This window comes from Hetaerina americana, unplaced genomic scaffold (genome assembly GCF_022747635.1).
Source record: "Hetaerina americana unplaced genomic scaffold, ioHetAmer1.1.p SCAF_286, whole genome shotgun sequence".
In the NCBI taxonomy this organism is placed as follows: Eukaryota; Metazoa; Arthropoda; class Insecta; order Odonata; family Calopterygidae; genus Hetaerina; species Hetaerina americana.
In genome coordinates, this window is record NW_027286859.1 from 2,874 (window position 1) to 26,327 (window position 23,454).

At 36.6% G+C, this 23,454-nt stretch overlaps 1 long non-coding RNA gene across 1 annotated transcript in view; it reads right to left on the reverse strand.

Moving 5' to 3' along the window:
* Nucleotides 1–1,624: 1,624 nt before the first annotated feature.
* The window catches only part of LOC139689883 (uncharacterized), a 32,719-nt gene continuing 10,889 nt past the window's right edge, over nt 1,625–23,454 (reverse strand). Inside the window, exons 3-6 of the long non-coding RNA XR_011701441.1 lie at nt 15,637–15,795; nt 10,912–11,070; nt 6,220–6,378; nt 1,625–1,685 (exon numbers count right to left, since the gene is read on the reverse strand). This is a non-coding gene — a long non-coding RNA (uncharacterized lncRNA). The remainder of the gene's footprint in view (nt 1,686–6,219; nt 6,379–10,911; nt 11,071–15,636; nt 15,796–23,454) is intronic.

Below are 23,454 nucleotides of genomic sequence, written 5' to 3' on the forward strand. Positions count from 1 at the left end.
GGAGAGACTAAAGTGTCTCTTATACTAAATTGAATCTAAATTCGAGGAACAGGCTAACAGCACCTCAAAGAATACTTAATTAAGTATTCTTGGATGTACGATGGTAATTATTAGATAAATAGGATTTCAATCGATATCAATGAATAACCTTGCCTTACGATTCTTAATCAAGGTGAATTTGAGGTATCATTTCTATTTTAAAAATATTGCTGTTATCTAATTAATATCTCCTTGGTAAATTTGATTGAAATGCAAATGACCGGCTAAGACGTTCACCTAATACTTTAACGAATTATGCCAGTAAATTTTTTTAAGTAGATGGTGTGAAAAGAATGTCAGTAATATTTTAATGTACGAATGAAAGTAAGTTATTAGGAAGAAATTAACTCAATCTCTATTTGCTTCCATCTTGCTCCGAAAGATATCTTGAGCTTTAAAAATAAATTTATATAAATTATGTCAGTAAGTTATTAGGACGGAATAAACAATTTATATAACCATCCTATTAACCGCGATAAGGTCACACCATCAATCAATAGTTTTTATAAATTGATGCAATCAGGTAATTCGAGTAGTAGAATTCGAGTAATAGACTTGTAGCGACTCGCAGAATAATTTAAAAGTAAGTAAGTAAGGATTCAACGTGAATTAATACCATTCTTATTAATCAAATACCACTTAACACTTACACGTGTCCACTACGTGAAATTTAATCGAAATTCTAACGACAGGCTAATAGACGTTCATCAAGAAATTACACAAGTGATGTCAGCAAAAATGCTGTAGTTATTAGGAAGATATTATTAAATTCTCTATGTGATTCTGTCTTGTAGATCATCCCTAGATCATCCATCCTATTTATCCGCGACAACCGCATTCCCCTGCGAATCTCGCGGATAGTCGTTTGGAATAATGCACTCGTGAAAAGTCAAAAAAATATTTTTTGAAATGCGAATTGACCGCATGCCCAGATTGTGGACATGCTGACGTAATATTTCCTTAAGTACGTAAATTTATAAGAGTGATTTTATCAGAGAGAAGAAATAACATCCACTAATCCAATACTATATGCAATCTAAACTCGATTATCGTTCTTACTACCAGTGGTATAGCATAGAAGTAATCTGAGGGAGTACGTAACTAAGTCGTCTTTATTAATTAGCTTCCGAATGAAAACCGAAGAGCTAAATCACCTTCCGATTCTTACCTAAAGTGAATCATTCTTATTTTACTAATGGCACTGGAAACTGTTGGAGTAATATTTTTATGCGTAGTAATACGTAATACGAAACTAATTTATTAAAAATTGAGATGATTTCACCTAATGTCTAAGGGCTTCCGTCTCGTAACCCAATAGGGTTTACGTGCCAAAACACTTGAACCACGACGACGCCGCTCCTATGCGAAGAATGGTTATGGGAATGGGCCACTCATGAAATGTACATCTGTGCCTTTTGAACTCGGAAAATTGATAAAATCCTTAGTTATCTACATATCACCCTGAATATGAAACGTTACCTACTTACCACGATTTCCACCAGCTCTCGATTTCGAACTCCTTGGCTGGGTTATTCCGTGGTCTTCCTACTATCACGACTTCCTCCCATCGAGTCAGAAGATTGAGTTCTTTCCGATCCATCCCGTTTGGAATTTCTCCCCAGTTCCTCATTCACCCCTTGAATTCCCTGGAACAAATTTCAAGAGTATCATCATCAGAGAAAACGAAAAGCAAGTTTCGAGTGGATTAGGGAAATAAATACCAGAACAGCTATAACTAAAAAAAGGATGTTTAGGTCTCAGTTCACGACTTCTTAGTTCGGCATTGAAAGCACGACGCATCCAAAAGCACAAGGAATAGTTTTAAATAAAATAACGATATCACATATCACAGAATTCGGGAAAATGATTACGCACTAATTAGAACACTCAAAAGAAAGCCTCTAACAGGTAAGAATATCGAACCCTCACGCGCGTGATAAGAATCAAATAATCTTATCACTCCCTATGCAGATGCACAACATCGAAGTTAACTGTTTTGAAAGAACTGCGTGCCATCAAGGCGAAATTCGAGCCAAAATTGTTAATTTAATCATAAAAGGTACGTTGAGAACTATTGTATGCCTATTACTTGATTGCTTTCATGAGCAATGTTCTAAGTTTGGGCTTCATGCATGGATGGAGCTTCTTACCTCCGATCGCTGCGAAGAGTCGGCGCAGAGTGAGGGCGAGTTGTGAAAAAGTAGTGTCCTCACAAAAGAACAAATGACGTATGACGACGACGAAGAAACGTAATACAACGGGGGTAGGGGATGAACAAGTATTGTTCAAGTCAATCGTTCTGAAGCCGTTAGCAGTAAATTAAAAAAAAGGTCACGCTGCTAATCCTGTATACCACACCACACAAGATCTAATGCAGAGGTCTCCTCATTTAACTCGCGGGTTCGATGTCAAATGGGTCAGCTGGAGTGTTACCTAAAGCGAGAGGGAGCAGTTGACCGCGAATACCAGTTTAATTCCATGACTCATGAGATTGGCCGGTGGGCCTCACACACCGTGTGATAGGATTGGGGAGTTGGGATGGGAGGGGTTCTTGCTTTCGTTCCCTGCAAAGACCGGGGGGGGGGGATTATGCAAGCGAGGCCATTGGGCAAGCGTAGTAGACCCATTTCCCCGGAGAAATATTAAATAAATGTGCCCGACTTGTGAAATGGTTAACCTTTCACACTTTCACTAGGCTCTTGTCCTTCTGTTCAGTCGCGATCGTTCAATGCGTCAACGGGTCGGGATAGACTTTGCGTCAAGTGGCCTTGTCAAGTGTTTTCTACACTGTGTACCAAGGATCCATTTTGGAGTTTGACTCAGGGAATCAGATATAACATTGGCCTGTTTACATACTGGAAGATATTACACAAATACCACTAATGAATAGTAAATACTTCACGATTTTCTCTTGATTCAATTTTGAAATTTACAAGTCAGGATGCGATGTCACTACTGTCTCAAAGTATGAAATTCCATTCCGTTCACTTACCCTTATATGAATCATATAATAATAACTTAACTTTAGAATTCATTCCTTTTTTGGTTCTCTAATTATGAGTCACCAGCAGAAATATGGAATAAGAAATGCCCTGCCTGTAACTGTTGTTATTACTTCACCTTGTCAAGGAAAGTCCATAAATTGTGAATTGGAACCGCCCATGTTTTGGAAATAAAGCTACATACCCATTAGGCTGGCATAAATGACCTCAAGAGCATGGACTGTGTATGAATGGAAATATTTAAGGAGGATTGATGGCCTGGTGAAATAGGGCGAAAGATGTGGAATCTTGTTATAATGTAGTATTTAGATCCGGCTTAACACTTGAATTATAAAAATACAACAGTTGCAACAGAGACATGATTTAATCAGTCCGCATGCAACTTTCACCGAATAAGTTGAAGAGTAAATACGTTAGTGAGTTTTTAGGGAGAGTTTCATATTAAGATGTTCATTCATGCGCGTTCACCTTGTAATCCGAGATCAGTAGCACAACATTCCCACTGAGCCGTGACGACGCTCTAATGCGAATAATTGTTATTAAATGGCGCACTAAAGAAAATTAAATGAAAAAAATAATTCGTATATTATAAATGCGTATCAATTATTTAGATAATTGTAGATCTTATATTACGTAGTTTGATTCCAAGGGCTTGTTGCCTGCAGCTCCTCCCAAGCTTTGTGATTTGGGAGGAATCAATGTTATTGTTACAATTAGCACTGAAAACTATGGGGGCAGATATGAGGAAGTATGTCTAATATTAAATTTTATTCTAAATTTGAGTAATGGGCAATGAGCGACTTGCAAAATAATTTTAAAATAATCATGGGGTACGGTAGTAACTATTTAAAGAGATTTAAATCAATATTAAAGAGCTTCACTGCCTGACGATTCTAAATTCAAGGCGAATCACTGTCATTCCTATTTCACAAATACCACCAAACATTTAAAAATGTCCACTGCATCAAATTTAATCGGAATTCAAATGACATGCTAGTAGATGCTCATCGATAAATTTAACAAGTGACATCAGGAAAAAGTAATTAAAAACGGAGAAAAAATTCAAACGATGTCAAGGCATTCCTATTAATCTGCAACAACGCTCGTATGCGAAATCATCATGCAATGATGCACTCATGAAAAGTAAGTCGAAAAAATATACACTTTTGAATAATAAGGTTAGACAAAAGAGATATGTTGACGTAATATTGCCTGGGTTACGTAAAATTGTTAGACAGCCTTTGTGGACAAATTATCTCAAATACTAAATGTTATCTAAATTAATATCAAAGAGCTAATTCACCTTCCGATTCTTACCTATGATGAATCATTCTTGTTTTACGTATACCACTGGAAATGTTTGAGGTTGGAAACTTTTCAAACTTGTCGACTCTTAATTAGGAAAAACCCTAACCTCAATGCCTAAAAGCTTCCACCTTGTAACCCGAGATGAATTTCCTATTTAGCCACGACAAAGACGTTCTTATGCAAAGAATGTTTATGGACTTCAAATGCATTCATGGAAACTAAACCGAAATGAATGACACAATAAATGACAATAAAAGACAATTAATGCGCATTACTTTAAAAAATCATTGATGACGTAAAATCATCTGGATTACCTAAAATTATGAGGAGGCGATTTTAGCGGGGAGAGACTAAAGTGTCTCTTATACTAAATTGAATCTAAATTCGAGGAACAGGCTAACAGCACCTCAAAGAATACTTAATTAAGTATTCTTGGGATGTACGATGGTAATTATTAGATAAATAGGATTTCAATCGATATCAATGAATAACCTTGCCTTACGATTCTTAATCAAGGTGAATTTGAGGTATCATTTCTATTTTAAAAATATTGCTGTTATCTAATTAATATCTCCTTGGTAAATTTGATTGAAATGCAAATGACCGGCTAAGACGTTCACCTAATACTTTAACGAATTATGCCAGTAAATTTTTTTAAGTAGATGGTGTGAAAAGAATGTCAGTAATATTTTAATGTACGAATGAAAGTAAGTTATTAGGAAGAAATTAACTCAATCTCTATTTGCTTCCATCTTGCTCCGAAAGATATCTTGAGCTTTAAAAATAAATTTATATAAATTATGTCAGTAAGTTATTAGGACGGAATAAACAATTTATATAACCATCCTATTAACCGCGATAAGGTCACACCATCAATCAATAGTTTTTATAAATTGATGCAATCAGGTAATTCGAGTAGTAGAATTCGAGTAATAGACTTGTAGCGACTCGCAGAATAATTTAAAAGTAAGTAAGTAAGGATTCAACGTGAATTAATACCATTCTTATTAATCAAATACCACTTAACACTTACACGTGTCCACTACGTGAAATTTAATCGAAATTCTAACGACAGGCTAATAGACGTTCATCAAGAAATTACACAAGTGATGTCAGCAAAAATGCTGTAGTTATTAGGAAGATATTATTAAATTCTCTATGTGATTCTGTCTTGTAGATCATCCCTAGATCATCCATCCTATTTATCCGCGACAACCGCATTCCCCTGCGAATCTCGCGGATAGTCGTTTGGAATAATGCACTCGTGAAAAGTCAAAAAAATATTTTTTGAAATGCGAATTGACCGCATGCCCAGATTGTGGACATGCTGACGTAATATTTCCTTAAGTACGTAAATTTATAAGAGTGATTTTATCAGAGAGAAGAAATAACATCCACTAATCCAATACTATATGCAATCTAAACTCGATTATCGTTCTTACTACCAGTGGTATAGCATAGAAGTAATCTGAGGGAGTACGTAACTAAGTCGTCTTTATTAATTAGCTTCCGAATGAAAACCGAAGAGCTAAATCACCTTCCGATTCTTACCTAAAGTGAATCATTCTTATTTTACTAATGGCACTGGAAACTGTTGGAGTAATATTTTTATGCGTAGTAATACGTAATACGAAACTAATTTATTAAAAATTGAGATGATTTCACCTAATGTCTAAGGGCTTCCGTCTCGTAACCCAATAGGGTTTACGTGCCAAAACACTTGAACCACGACGACGCCGCTCCTATGCGAAGAATGGTTATGGGAATGGGCCACTCATGAAATGTACATCTGTGCCTTTTGAACTCGGAAAATTGATAAAATCCTTAGTTATCTACATATCACCCTGAATATGAAACGTTACCTACTTACCACGATTTCCACCAGCTCTCGATTTCGAACTCCTTGGCTGGGTTATTCCGTGGTCTTCCTACTATCACGACTTCTTCCCATCGAGTCAGAAGATTGAGTTCTTTCCGATCCATCCCGTTTGGAATTTCTCCCCAGTTCCTCATTCACCCCTTGAATTCCCTGGAACAAATTTCAAGAGTATCATCATCAGAGAAAACGAAAAGCAAGTTTCGAGTGGATTAGGGAAATAAATACCAGAACAGCTATAACTAAAAAAAGGATGTTTAGGTCTCAGTTCACGACTTCTTAGTTCGGCATTGAAAGCACGACGCATCCAAAAGCACAAGGAATAGTTTTAAATAAAATAACGATATCACATATCACAGAATTCGGGAAAATGATTACGCACTAATTAGAACACTCAAAAGAAAGCCTCTAACAGGTAAGAATATCGAACCCTCACGCGCGTGATAAGAATCAAATAATCTTATCACTCCCTATGCAGATGCACAACATCGAAGTTAACTGTTTTGAAAGAACTGCGTGCCATCAAGGCGAAATTCGAGCCAAAATTGTTAATTTAATCATAAAAGGTACGTTGAGAACTATTGTATGCCTATTACTTGATTGCTTTCATGAGCAATGTTCTAAGTTTGGGCTTCTTGCATGGATGGAGCTTCTTACCTCCGATCGCTGCGAAGAGTCGGCGCAGAGTGAGGGCGAGTTGTGAAAAAGTAGTGTCCTCACAAAAGAACAAATGACGTATGACGACGACGAAGAAACGTAATACAACGGGGGTAGGGGATGAACAAGTATTGTTCAAGTCAATCGTTCTGAAGCCGTTAGCAGTAAATTAAAAAAAAGGTCACGCTGCTAATCCTGTATACCACACCACACAAGATCTAATGCAGAGGTCTCCTCATTTAACTCGCGGGTTCGATGTCAAATGGGTCAGCTGGAGTGTTACCTAAAGCGAGAGGGAGCAGTTGACCGCGAATACCAGTTTAATTCCATGACTCATGAGATTGGCCGGTGGGCCTCACACACCGTGTGATAGGATTGGGGAGTTGGGATGGGAGGGGTTCTTGCTTTCGTTCCCTGCAAAGACCGGGGGGGGGGATTATGCAAGCGAGGCCATTGGGCAAGCGTAGTAGACCCATTTCCCCGGAGAAATATTAAATAAATGTGCCCGACTTGTGAAATGGTTAACCTTTCACACTTTCACTAGGCTCTTGTCCTTCTGTTCAGTCGCGATCGTTCAATGCGTCAACGGGTCGGGATAGACTTTGCGTCAAGTGGCCTTGTCAAGTGTTTTCTACACTGTGTACCAAGGAGCCATTTTGGAGTTTGACTCAGGGAATCAGATATAACATTGGCCTGTTTACATACTGGAAGATATTACACAAATACCACTAATGAATAGTAAATACTTCACGATTTTCTCTTGATTCAATTTTGAAATTTACAAGTCAGGATGCGATGTCACTACTGTCTCAAAGTATGAAATTCCATTCCGTTCACTTACCCTTATATGAATCATATAATAATAACTTAACTTTAGAATTCATTCCTTTTTTGGTTCTCTAATTATGAGTCACCAGCAGAAATATGGAATAAGAAATGCCCTGCCTGTAACTGTTGTTATTACTTCACCTTGTCAAGGAAAGTCCATAAATTGTGAATTGGAACCGCCCATGTTTTGGAAATAAAGCTACATACCCATTAGGCTGGCATAAATGACCTCAAGAGCATGGACTGTGTATGAATGGAAATATTTAAGGAGGATTGATGGCCTGGTGAAATAGGGCGAAAGATGTGGAATCTTGTTATAATGTAGTATTTAGATCCGGCTTAACACTTGAATTATAAAAATACAACAGTTGCAACAGAGACATGATTTAATCAGTCCGCATGCAACTTTCACCGAATAAGTTGAAGAGTAAATACGTTAGTGAGTTTTTAGGGAGAGTTTCATATTAAGATGTTCATTCATGCGCGTTCACCTTGTAATCCGAGATCAGTAGCACAACATTCCCACTGAGCCGTGACGACGCTCTAATGCGAATAATTGTTATTAAATGGCGCACTAAAGAAAATTAAATGAAAAAAATAATTCGTATATTATAAATGCGTATCAATTATTTAGATAATTGTAGATCTTATATTACGTAGTTTGATTCCAAGGGCTTGTTGCCTGCAGCTCCTCCCAAGCTTTGTGATTTGGGAGGAATCAATGTTATTGTTACAATTAGCACTGAAAACTATGGGGGCAGATATGAGGAAGTATGTCTAATATTAAATTTTATTCTAAATTTGAGTAATGGGCAATGAGCGACTTGCAAAATAATTTTAAAATAATCATGGGGTACGGTAGTAACTATTTAAAGAGATTTAAATCAATATTAAAGAGCTTCACTGCCTGACGATTCTAAATTCAAGGCGAATCACTGTCATTCCTATTTCACAAATACCACCAAACATTTAAAAATGTCCACTGCATCAAATTTAATCGGAATTCAAATGACATGCTAGTAGATGCTCATCGATAAATTTAACAAGTGACATCAGGAAAAAGTAATTAAAAACGGAGAAAAAATTCAAACGATGTCAAGGCATTCCTATTAATCTGCAACAACGCTCGTATGCGAAATCATCATGCAATGATGCACTCATGAAAAGTAAGTCGAAAAAATATACACTTTTGAATAATAAGGTTAGACAAAAGAGATATGTTGACGTAATATTGCCTGGGTTACGTAAAATTGTTAGACAGCCTTTGTGGACAAATTATCTCAAATACTAAATGTTATCTAAATTAATATCAAAGAGCTAATTCACCTTCCGATTCTTACCTATGATGAATCATTCTTGTTTTACGTATACCACTGGAAATGTTTGAGGTTGGAAACTTTTCAAACTTGTCGACTCTTAATTAGGAAAAACCCTAACCTCAATGCCTAAAAGCTTCCACCTTGTAACCCGAGATGAATTTCCTATTTAGCCACGACAAAGACGTTCTTATGCAAAGAATGTTTATGGACTTCAAATGCATTCATGGAAACTAAACCGAAATGAATGACACAATAAATGACAATAAAAGACAATTAATGCGCATTACTTTAAAAAATCATTGATGACGTAAAATCATCTGGATTACCTAAAATTATGAGGAGGCGATTTTAGCGGGGAGAGACTAAAGTGTCTCTTATACTAAATTGAATCTAAATTCGAGGAACAGGCTAACAGCACCTCAAAGAATACTTAATTAAGTATTCTTGGGATGTACGATGGTAATTATTAGATAAATAGGATTTCAATCGATATCAATGAATAACCTTGCCTTACGATTCTTAATCAAGGTGAATTTGAGGTATCATTTCTATTTTAAAAATATTGCTGTTATCTAATTAATATCTCCTTGGTAAATTTGATTGAAATGCAAATGACCGGCTAAGACGTTCACCTAATACTTTAACGAATTATGCCAGTAAATTTTTTTAAGTAGATGGTGTGAAAAGAATGTCAGTAATATTTTAATGTACGAATGAAAGTAAGTTATTAGGAAGAAATTAACTCAATCTCTATTTGCTTCCATCTTGCTCCGAAAGATATCTTGAGCTTTAAAAATAAATTTATATAAATTATGTCAGTAAGTTATTAGGACGGAATAAACAATTTATATAACCATCCTATTAACCGCGATAAGGTCACACCATCAATCAATAGTTTTTATAAATTGATGCAATCAGGTAATTCGAGTAGTAGAATTCGAGTAATAGACTTGTAGCGACTCGCAGAATAATTTAAAAGTAAGTAAGTAAGGATTCAACGTGAATTAATACCATTCTTATTAATCAAATACCACTTAACACTTACACGTGTCCACTACGTGAAATTTAATCGAAATTCTAACGACAGGCTAATAGACGTTCATCAAGAAATTACACAAGTGATGTCAGCAAAAATGCTGTAGTTATTAGGAAGATATTATTAAATTCTCTATGTGATTCTGTCTTGTAGATCATCCCTAGATCATCCATCCTATTTATCCGCGACAACCGCATTCCCCTGCGAATCTCGCGGATAGTCGTTTGGAATAATGCACTCGTGAAAAGTCAAAAAAATATTTTTTGAAATGCGAATTGACCGCATGCCCAGATTGTGGACATGCTGACGTAATATTTCCTTAAGTACGTAAATTTATAAGAGTGATTTTATCAGAGAGAAGAAATAACATCCACTAATCCAATACTATATGCAATCTAAACTCGATTATCGTTCTTACTACCAGTGGTATAGCATAGAAGTAATCTGAGGGAGTACGTAACTAAGTCGTCTTTATTAATTAGCTTCCGAATGAAAACCGAAGAGCTAAATCACCTTCCGATTCTTACCTAAAGTGAATCATTCTTATTTTACTAATGGCACTGGAAACTGTTGGAGTAATATTTTTATGCGTAGTAATACGTAATACGAAACTAATTTATTAAAAATTGAGATGATTTCACCTAATGTCTAAGGGCTTCCGTCTCGTAACCCAATAGGGTTTACGTGCCAAAACACTTGAACCACGACGACGCCGCTCCTATGCGAAGAATGGTTATGGGAATGGGCCACTCATGAAATGTACATCTGTGCCTTTTGAACTCGGAAAATTGATAAAATCCTTAGTTATCTACATATCACCCTGAATATGAAACGTTACCTACTTACCACGATTTCCACCAGCTCTCGATTTCGAACTCCTTGGCTGGGTTATTCCGTGGTCTTCCTACTATCACGACTTCTTCCCATCGAGTCAGAAGATTGAGTTCTTTCCGATCCATCCCGTTTGGAATTTCTCCCCAGTTCCTCATTCACCCCTTGAATTCCCTGGAACAAATTTCAAGAGTATCATCATCAGAGAAAACGAAAAGCAAGTTTCGAGTGGATTAGGGAAATAAATACCAGAACAGCTATAACTAAAAAAAGGATGTTTAGGTCTCAGTTCACGACTTCTTAGTTCGGCATTGAAAGCACGACGCATCCAAAAGCACAAGGAATAGTTTTAAATAAAATAACGATATCACATATCACAGAATTCGGGAAAATGATTACGCACTAATTAGAACACTCAAAAGAAAGCCTCTAACAGGTAAGAATATCGAACCCTCACGCGCGTGATAAGAATCAAATAATCTTATCACTCCCTATGCAGATGCACAACATCGAAGTTAACTGTTTTGAAAGAACTGCGTGCCATCAAGGCGAAATTCGAGCCAAAATTGTTAATTTAATCATAAAAGGTACGTTGAGAACTATTGTATGCCTATTACTTGATTGCTTTCATGAGCAATGTTCTAAGTTTGGGCTTCTTGCATGGATGGAGCTTCTTACCTCCGATCGCTGCGAAGAGTCGGCGCAGAGTGAGGGCGAGTTGTGAAAAAGTAGTGTCCTCACAAAAGAACAAATGACGTATGACGACGACGAAGAAACGTAATACAACGGGGGTAGGGGATGAACAAGTATTGTTCAAGTCAATCGTTCTGAAGCCGTTAGCAGTAAATTAAAAAAAAGGTCACGCTGCTAATCCTGTATACCACACCACACAAGATCTAATGCAGAGGTCTCCTCATTTAACTCGCGGGTTCGATGTCAAATGGGTCAGCTGGAGTGTTACCTAAAGCGAGAGGGAGCAGTTGACCGCGAATACCAGTTTAATTCCATGACTCATGAGATTGGCCGGTGGGCCTCACACACCGTGTGATAGGATTGGGGAGTTGGGATGGGAGGGGTTCTTGCTTTCGTTCCCTGCAAAGACCGGGGGGGGATTATGCAAGCGAGGCCATTGGGCAAGCGTAGTAGACCCATTTCCCCGGAGAAATATTAAATAAATGTGCCCGACTTGTGAAATGGTTAACCTTTCACACTTTCACTAGGCTCTTGTCCTTCTGTTCAGTCGCGATCGTTCAATGCGTCAACGGGTCGGGATAGACTTTGCGTCAAGTGGCCTTGTCAAGTGTTTTCTACACTGTGTACCAAGGAGCCATTTTGGAGTTTGACTCAGGGAATCAGATATAACATTGGCCTGTTTACATACTGGAAGATATTACACAAATACCACTAATGAATAGTAAATACTTCACGATTTTCTCTTGATTCAATTTTGAAATTTACAAGTCAGGATGCGATGTCACTACTGTCTCAAAGTATGAAATTCCATTCCGTTCACTTACCCTTATATGAATCATATAATAATAACTTAACTTTAGAATTCATTCCTTTTTTGGTTCTCTAATTATGAGTCACCAGCAGAAATATGGAATAAGAAATGCCCTGCCTGTAACTGTTGTTATTACTTCACCTTGTCAAGGAAAGTCCATAAATTGTGAATTGGAACCGCCCATGTTTTGGAAATAAAGCTACATACCCATTAGGCTGGCATAAATGACCTCAAGAGCATGGACTGTGTATGAATGGAAATATTTAAGGAGGATTGATGGCCTGGTGAAATAGGGCGAAAGATGTGGAATCTTGTTATAATGTAGTATTTAGATCCGGCTTAACACTTGAATTATAAAAATACAACAGTTGCAACAGAGACATGATTTAATCAGTCCGCATGCAACTTTCACCGAATAAGTTGAAGAGTAAATACGTTAGTGAGTTTTTAGGGAGAGTTTCATATTAAGATGTTCATTCATGCGCGTTCACCTTGTAATCCGAGATCAGTAGCACAACATTCCCACTGAGCCGTGACGAGGCTCTAATGCGAATAATTGTTATTAAATGGCGCACTAAAGAAAATTAAATGAAAAAAATAATTCGTATATTATAAATGCGTATCAATTATTTAGATAATTGTAGATCTTATATTACGTAGTTTGATTCCAAGGGCTTGTTGCCTGCAGCTCCTCCCAAGCTTTGTGATTTGGGAGGAATCAATGTTATTGTTACAATTAGCACTGAAAACTATGGGGGCAGATATGAGGAAGTATGTCTAATATTAAATTTTATTCTAAATTTGAGTAATGGGCAATGAGCGACTTGCAAAATAATTTTAAAATAATCATGGGGTACGGTAGTAACTATTTAAAGAGATTTAAATCAATATTAAAGAGCTTCACTGCCTGACGATTCTAAATTCAAGGCGAATCACTGTCATTCCTATTTCACAAATACCACCAAACATTTAAAAATGTCCACTGCATCAAATTTAATCGGAATTCAAATGACATGCTAGTAGATGCTCATCGATAAATTTAACAAGTGACATCAGGAAAAAGTAATTAAAAACGGAGAAAAAATTCAAACGATGTCAAGGCACTCCCATGTTTTCACCCAAGATGAATTCCATATCATTCCTATTAATCTGCAACAACGCTCGTATGCGAAATCATCATGCAATGATGCACTCATGAAAAGTAAGTCGAAAAAATATACACTTTTGAATAATAAGGTTAGACAAAAGAGATATGTTGACGTAATATTGCCTGGGTTACGTAAAATTGTTAGACAGCCTTTGTGGACAAATTATCTCAAATACTAAATGTTATCTAAATTAATATCAAAGAGCTAATTCACCTTCCGATTCTTACCTATGATGAATCATTCTTGTTTTACGTATACCACTGGAAATGTTTGAGGTTGGAAACTTTTCAAACTTGTCGACTCTTAATTAGGAAAAACCCTAACCTCAATGCCTAAAAGCTTCCACCTTGTAACCCGAGATGAATTTCCTATTTAGCCACGACAAAGACGTTCTTATGCAAAGAATGTTTATGGACTTCAAATGCATTCATGGAAACTAAACCGAAATGAATGACACAATAAATGACAATAAAAGACAATTAATGCGCATTACTTTAAAAAATCATTGATGACGTAAAATCATCTGGATTACCTAAAATTATGAGGAGGCGATTTTAGCGGGGAGAGACTAAAGTGTCTCTTATACTAAATTGAATCTAAATTCGAGGAACAGGCTAACAGCACCTCAAAGAATACTTAATTAAGTATTCTTGGGATGTACGATGGTAATTATTAGATAAATAGGATTTCAATCGATATCAATGAATAACCTTGCCTTACGATTCTTAATCAAGGTGAATTTGAGGTATCATTTCTATTTTAAAAATATTGCTGTTATCTAATTAATATCTCCTTGGTAAATTTGATTGAAATGCAAATGACCGGCTAAGACGTTCACCTAATACTTTAACGAATTATGCCAGTAAATTTTTTTAAGTAGATGGTGTGAAAAGAATGTCAGTAATATTTTAATGTACGAATGAAAGTAAGTTATTAGGAAGAAATTAACTCAATCTCTATTTGCTTCCATCTTGCTCCGAAAGATATCTTGAGCTTTAAAAATAAATTTATATAAATTATGTCAGTAAGTTATTAGGACGGAATAAACAATTTATATAACCATCCTATTAACCGCGATAAGGTCACACCATCAATCAATAGTTTTTATAAATTGATGCAATCAGGTAATTCGAGTAGTAGAATTCGAGTAATAGACTTGTAGCGACTCGCAGAATAATTTAAAAGTAAGTAAGTAAGGATTCAACGTGAATTAATACCATTCTTATTAATCAAATACCACTTAACACTTACACGTGTCCACTACGTGAAATTTAATCGAAATTCTAACGACAGGCTAATAGACGTTCATCAAGAAATTACACAAGTGATGTCAGCAAAAATGCTGTAGTTATTAGGAAGATATTATTAAATTCTCTATGTGATTCTGTCTTGTAGATCATCCCTAGATCATCCATCCTATTTATCCGCGACAACCGCATTCCCCTGCGAATCTCGCGGATAGTCGTTTGGAATAATGCACTCGTGAAAAGTCAAAAAAATATTTTTTGAAATGCGAATTGACCGCATGCCCAGATTGTGGACATGCTGACGTAATATTTCCTTAAGTACGTAAATTTATAAGAGTGATTTTATCAGAGAGAAGAAATAACATCCACTAATCCAATACTATATGCAATCTAAACTCGATTATCGTTCTTACTACCAGTGGTATAGCATAGAAGTAATCTGAGGGAGTACGTAACTAAGTCGTCTTTATTAATTAGCTTCCGAATGAAAACCGAAGAGCTAAATCACCTTCCGATTCTTACCTAAAGTGAATCATTCTTATTTTACTAATGGCACTGGAAACTGTTGGAGTAATATTTTTATGCGTAGTAATACGTAATACGAAACTAATTTATTAAAAATTGAGATGATTTCACCTAATGTCTAAGGGCTTCCGTCTCGTAACCCAATAGGGTTTACGTGCCAAAACACTTGAACCACGACGACGCCGCTCCTATGCGAAGAATGGTTATGGGAATGGGCCACTCATGAAATGTACATCTGTGCCTTTTGAACTCGGAAAATTGATAAAATCCTTAGTTATCTACATATCACCCTGAATATGAAACGTTACCTACTTACCACGATTTCCACCAGCTCTCGATTTCGAACTCCTTGGCTGGGTTATTCCGTGGTCTTCCTACTATCACGACTTCTTCCCATCGAGTCAGAAGATTGAGTTCTTTCCGATCCATCCCGTTTGGAATTTCTCCCCAGTTCCTCATTCACCCCTTGAATTCCCTGGAACAAATTTCAAGAGTATCATCATCAGAGAAAACGAAAAGCAAGTTTCGAGTGGATTAGGGAAATAAATACCAGAACAGCTATAACTAAAAAAAGGATGTTTAGGTCTCAGTTCACGACTTCTTAGTTCGGCATTGAAAGCACGACGCATCCAAAAGCACAAGGAATAGTTTTAAATAAAATAACGATATCACATATCACAGAATTCGGGAAAATGATTACGCACTAATTAGAACACTCAAAAGAAAGCCTCTAACAGGTAAGAATATCGAACCCTCACGCGCGTGATAAGAATCAAATAATCTTATCACTCCCTATGCAGATGCACAACATCGAAGTTAACTGTTTTGAAAGAACTGCGTGCCATCAAGGCGAAATTCGAGCCAAAATTGTTAATTTAATCATAAAAGGTACGTTGAGAACTATTGTATGCCTATTACTTGATTGCTTTCATGAGCAATGTTCTAAGTTTGGGCTTCTTGCATGGATGGAGCTTCTTACCTCCGATCGCTGCGAAGAGTCGGCGCAGAGTGAGGGCGAGTTGTGAAAAAGTAGTGTCCTCACAAAAGAACAAATGACGTATGACGACGACGAAGAAACGTAATACAACGGGGGTAGGGGATGAACAAGTATTGTTCAAGTCAATCGTTCTGAAGCCGTTAGCAGTAAATTAAAAAAAAGGTCACGCTGCTAATCCTGTATACCACACCACACAAGATCTAATGCAGAGGTCTCCTCATTTAACTCGCGGGTTCGATGTCAAATGGGTCAGCTGGAGTGTTACCTAAAGCGAGAGGGAGCAGTTGACCGCGAATACCAGTTTAATTCCATGACTCATGAGATTGGCCGGTGGGCCTCACACACCGTGTGATAGGATTGGGGAGTTGGGATGGGAGGGGTTCTTGCTTTCGTTCCCTGCAAAGACCGGGGGGGGGGGGGATTATGCAAGCGAGGCCATTGGGCAAGCGTAGAAGGCCAATTACTCCGGAAAAATATTAAAGTTGTTTATCTGCTGCAAAATGAGACGTCCAGGAATCAGTACCTGATCAACTACTAATTTTAACCAAGAAATGACCACTTAAAGAAATCAATTCATTAGACAGGTATTAATAGCTACCAAAACTTGGTTTGATACCACAAATGGCATAGGTTTACATGGGAGGCTACTCAGAAATGGATTGATTAGATTGTCAATTTGTTATTGAGAAACAGAAAAATACATTTAAAATTGTTCACAGGAGTGGATCTGATAACAATTTGGTAACAGAGTAGTATTTTGCATCTGATTGAATCAGTACAATGAGGGAGGGGATTAAGGCAGCAGAAAAAATTGTAACTGAAGGAAAGAAGCTGGGAACTATCGAGAAGAATTGGGGATATATAAAAATGGGAATATATCTTCTGCCACCTGCATGGGAAAGGACAGGGGTATGAGAAAAGGACAAGAAAGCCAAAGGACAAGAAAGACAAAGGATTATGGACTGAATGATTAGAAAGATAGAAATGTGGAAAAATGTTAGGAAGTAAGAAAGGAAAATTGTAACAAACAATCAAAGCTAAGTCAAGAATGTATGAGTTGGGTCACAAAATATCAGGTAGTTGAAAGGAATACAGAGCTTTCATAAGGAAATTAAACAAGCAACATCATGATAAAAAATGGTGTACATAGAATAGTTTATTTCAAGGCTTAACTGATTAAATGGACCAAAGAACATGGAGGAAATTTTATTTATTTATTTAGCCTAAGTCCGAAAACAACACTCTGGCCTTCACATCGGACTATTAACAAAGAATAACAATGGAGACGATTACAAACACCCAAGCCCTAGGTGAAGGAAACCCACCCAGGCAAGAATCGAACCCATGACCCATGGATTTGCAGACGAGGTGTTACCCCGCTGCCACCAAGGCCAAGGGAGTAATGTCCTCGTTTTTTTAACAAAAAAAGGCCATGGGGGTTGAAAACATTCCTCTTTTACTTTTAAAAATTTAAATAGTGCAGGAAGAAGATTTTTTAAAAACTATTTATTGGCATTTACGAAGGATGAATTTGGCCAGAAGAATTTGTTAAATCAGTGTTAGTCCCTATTCCAGAAAGGGAAAAGGCTATAAATATACGTTTTGTATTCATCGCAATAAGTCTGATTTTGCTTGCAGCTTAAAGTAGTTTTTATGGTCTCAGTCATAGCATTTATGAGGCAGGTTTGGCTGGAAGACAAATTGATATGGATAATATCCCAAAAAAGTAGCAGATGTACAAAAAGACTATTGAACAATGAAGTTTGATTTCACACACCAAAGGATTTACTCATTTCAAAACTATCTATTAACATATTACTTTAGGTGAGAAATCAGCAGGGGTCATCAACCATTGACTAAAGAAGAGAGCAAATGAGTATAAAGGCTATGAACAGTTTGAATCAGGAACTTGGAAGAGTATGTGTGACACCATGTCAGTAATGAGGTATCAAGTGAACACGAGCTATATGATCAGGAGTGAGGATGTATTTTAATGCACCTTGTACTTTTATAAAGCATTCAATCAAGTAAACTGGGTACACACATAAATGAAGGTAGGAGTATACTAGAAGGATTCACATCTTATCTGGTACCCATACATTTCCTGAAATGCAAAGAAGAATAAAGTAAACAAAGTCATATGGAGAGAAAAGGTGGAAGGGATGAAGCCAGCGATGGCCAATATAGCCGAATCTTTTCAATATTTAGGTGTAGTAAGTTGTGCACACATCATGGGAGGGCTGATGAAGTAAATGGGGAACCCATCAATCATGTGTGTGGATATTCAAATATTAGTTAGCCAGTCTACCAACAGGAAACAATTATTTATTATCACAGCACAGAATCAGTGTTATTTTATGGTGAGAATTAATCTTCAGGAAATGACAGTAATGAGAATCTGTAGAAATAGGATGATTAAAATGAACATTCAAGGACAAAAATTGGAAGCTCATCTATTTTGGAATTCATTTCAAAGAGGGGGGCAGAGCAGCAAAGAAAGAGAAAAAACTTACGTATGGTGGGGAGTGGGTTGGGTGTAAAATGGGTGAGAGTTGATGACAGGCATACTAATGAAATAATTAAATAAAATACTAGTTTTGTCTATCTCATTGTCGAGTATGCCTGGACCAAAGATATCTTCCTCTACATCATGTTTCTCTTCTGTCTAACTTTCTTGGTCTAAGTTCTCAATTATACTTTTTTTACATATATTATAGACCAACAAACTTAGACATAGAAAAGTAACAAGATGTAGAGGAAGATATCTTAAGTCCAGGGATACTCAACAATGAGATAGAAAGGGCATACAGGGAGATGAAACTAAATAAGGCCGTGGGGGTGGATGACATTCCTGCTGAACTACTGAAATGTTTAGGAAAATGAGGGAGGAAGACTCTATATGGGCTTATTTGTAGTATTTATGAGGAAGTAATCTGGCCAGAAGACTTTGTGAGATCAATTTTAATTCTTATTCCGAAAAAGGTAAAGATTACATCTTGTGAGGACTACAGGACAATAAGTTTGATATCCCATGCAGCTTAAGTTGTTCTCAGGATCATAACCAAAAGGATCGAGTAGGGCAAAGAGGCTTTTACAAGGAGGAGGGAGTTGATAACAGGGACGTTGATTAGGAATATTAAGAAAAGACTCGTAAAAACTTTGATAAGGAGCGTGTGTGTGCAGAGGAGGAGACATGTACGGCACGAAAACTTGATCATTGAAGCAGGAGGATAGAATATACAATAGATAGGAGGCTTTTGAAATATGGGTGTGGGGAAGAATGGGAAAGGTGAAATATACAGACAAGAAAACAAATGAGAAAGTACTTGTTATGGTGAGCAAAGATCTTGTTGGGAGAAATCCTATAAAGGCAGGAAAGTGGATGAAGGGGGTATTGACCGGCAGTGAGATGTTGAAGACTGGGGGAGAATGTTAACCAAACAAGGAAAGGGAAGCAGGATAGGGATGTTGGACAGGATGAAGGAAGGAGAAAAGTACTCATAGATGAAGAGGGACATGGTGTAGAGTAGGATACTGGATTTTGTATTTTGTTAGGAATCACAAAATATTTATTTAGTAGCTGTGGCCATCCAAAAACCAACCTTAACCGGTAGATTACCTAATAATAATAATACTTCCAATTTAGTCATTTTTTAACACCAAATTTGCATAATATCTCACGTCCGGAGACTTGGTTCTCTTTCCTCAGGAATGTTCGCACCCCGTGTGCCTATCTAAAAGAGTAAAATATATTTTTCCAAATTATTCTCTAATGTAATCGCCATTGCTTCTTAATTTTCAATTACTTGTGTAGTCTCCTTCATGCTTGCTCATTGGATATTTTCTTTCAAATTCAAATAAAATTTTTTGAGCACCAGTTCTTTGTGGGAAACCAAAAGCAGCTTAGGATAGAAGGGGTGATCATAAAAACACATGCTTCTGCTCTTAGCTGGAATGAAACATAAGGATCAGGTTTGGGAAATCTTGCCAGTTTTTAGCAATGCCTATTATACGACATTGTCAAGAATCATGACAAATTCTGTTGTGCATTTTATCATTCCGTTATACTAAAATGTCTCCTGCGGGTAATCTTATAATTAGCGGTAAAAGAAAGAGTGGGGAAGATTATATTACTGACGTTTTACACGAAAGGTGATTGCAATAAGATTACCAATCAATTTATTGATGATAAATATCCATTTAGTTATTTACCTCTTGTGGAGTTGTTTTGGATGTTAGTTCTTAATTGGTAAGATTCTATATTGACTCTCGAATGAATGAGAGCCTTAAAGATATATGAACTAAATACAGTCATGATTCAGATTAATCTTGCTTGCAGGAATCATGTGGTGGGGAGCGAATAGCTCTCTTTTGTAGTTGCAAAATTTGTTTAAATTGTGGGGAATGACCCCAATTACTCCGGAGAAATATTAAATAAATGTGCCCTAATCATGAAATGAATAACCTTTTCACACTTTCACTTGACTCTTGTCCTTCTGTAGAGTGGCAACCTTGTGTCAAATGGCCTTGTCGAATGTTTTCTACACTGTGTACCAAGAACCATTTTGGCCTTTGACTTAGGGAATAAGATATAACATTGGCCTGTTTACATAATGGAAGATATTACACAAATACCACTAATGAATAGTAAATGCTACAGGATTTCCTCTTGATTCAATTTTGAAATTTACAAAAGTCGGGATGCGATGTCACTACTGTCTCAAAGTATGAAATTCCATTCCGTTCACTTACCCTTATATGAATCATATAATAATAATTTAACTTAAGAATTCATGCCTTTTTTGGTTCTCTGATTATAAGTCACCAGCAGAAATATGGAATAAGAAATGCCCTGCCTGTAACTGTTGTTATTACTTCACCTTGTCAAGGAAAGTCCATAAATTGTGAATTGGAACCGCCCATGTTTTGAAAATAAAGCTACATACCCATTAGGCTGGCATAAATGACCTCAAGAGCATGGACTGTGTATGAATGAATATATTTAAGGAGGATTGATGGCCTGGTGAAAATGGAAGATAAATGCAGAATCCTTAACACTTTAATTATAAAAATACGAAAGTAACTGTTTTAGACTGGGGCATGATTTAATCAGTGAAATGATAATTAAAATACCTGTCACTAAAATAATAACCTGCCTGAACAGATATGCCTGAACATTACCCAAGAGGTTGGTGTTAAACCAAATTAAAAAGTAATTTTGACTATGAAATGACCACTCTGAGGAATCAACCGATTCTGCAGAAGACAGAGATTAATAATTTCCAAATCTTGCTTTGACACCACAAATGGCATGGATGTACAATGAAGGTAACTCGGAACTGGATCATTTAGATTATAAGCTTTATATTGAGAAACAGTGAGATAATTTCACACAATTTCCTAGCAGTTACATGCAGACTCTGATCACAATTTAGTAATTATGAAAAGTAATATTTCACTTCTGATTCAAAAATTCAAGGCAAGGAAGGTAATGTAGTAAATGGATTGGTAAAGCATTTACTGGATTGATGAAAACAGGAAATCAGGCAGCAGAAGAAAGCATGAGTGAGGAAAGAACCTGAGAACTATCAAGACAAAATGGGAATTTATACAGCCTACAGCAAAGGTATAGGAACTGGTAGGTGGAATAGAACAAGAAATCAATGGATTATGGACAAGATAATTAAAAAGGTAGAAAACTGGAATAAAACTAGGAAGTAAAATGGGAAAATTGTAATCTAAGATAAGTCAAAAATATGAGTTGAACCACACAAGATCATTAAGAGGGGAAAATAATACAGAGGAGCTTTTATGAGTATGATAAAGAAATTAAACCAGCAAGATCATGATGACATAGTGTATGACACGTATAGAATACTTGATTTCTAGGCTGAATTGATGGAAAGACAGAAAGAATATTCAGAAAATTGGAAACAAAGAAGGCCATGTGGTTTGACAACATTCCTGTGGAACTATCAAAGAGTTAATTAAAGTGCAAGAAGTAGAGCTTTTCTTAACCATTTCTTGGAATTTATGAAGGATGAATTTGCCAAGAAGACTTTGTTAAATCGGCATCAATTGCTCTTCCAAAAAGGGGAAAGGCTATAAATATATGTAAGGAATACAGGGCAATTAGGTCCGATTAGAAATGCACCCTGTAAGTTTTGTTATGGGCTAGCCAAAGCATATATTATGAGGCAGTTTTCATCAGAAGACTGTTAAATTGAAGTGGATATCATCCCAAAAACCTGAAGCAGTACAAAAAGACAGGGAGGTTTATTTCACCCTCAATTGCATTTACTCATTTAAAAATTATCTACTGACACATTACTTAATTTTAGAGATTAGTCGGGGTCATCAACAACGACATAGAAAAGAGAACAACTACGTATAAGGACAATGATCATATTGATTCAAGAACTGGGAAGGTTATGTTTGATTTAATGAGGTGCCAAGTAAAAAGTATAGTCATAGACAGAGATGATGTATTTTTATGCACCTAATACATTACAGTGCACAAGGCATTCCAGCAAGTTAACTGGATAGAATTATGAATGGAGATTGAAGTACACTAGAGGAATTAACATCTTATCTGCTAGCCATATATTTCCTAGAAAGCACAGGAGAAAGAAGTGTATATGGATGATGAAGAGAAAAGGGGGAAGTTGAGGGAGTCAGAGTGGCCAATATAGCCTGATCTTTTCAATTTTATTGAGTAATGAGCATGTCATGGGAGGGCTGATGTCAAAGTGAGCAGGGAACTCCTCAATCAGATTTGTGGATGATCTAGTTTTAGCTAGCCAGGCTGCCATCAGGCAACAATTATTTCTTAACACCATACAGCACAGAATCAGGGTTCATTTATGGTAAGAATTAATCTTAAGGAATTCACAGCAATGACATGTAGAAATACGATGACTGAAATAACCAGTAGTGTTGATGGACCGAAATTGGGAGCTCACCAATTTTTGAAGTAATTTGGAAGAGGTAGGCAGAGTAGTATGGACAGAGAAAGAATTACATAAGGTTACAATACATTTTGGATACATTTTCAAATAAACATCAGCTGACAGGCACATTAATGAAAGAATCAAAGAAAATACTAGATAAAGTTTTGCCCACTTCAACGTCTCAGAA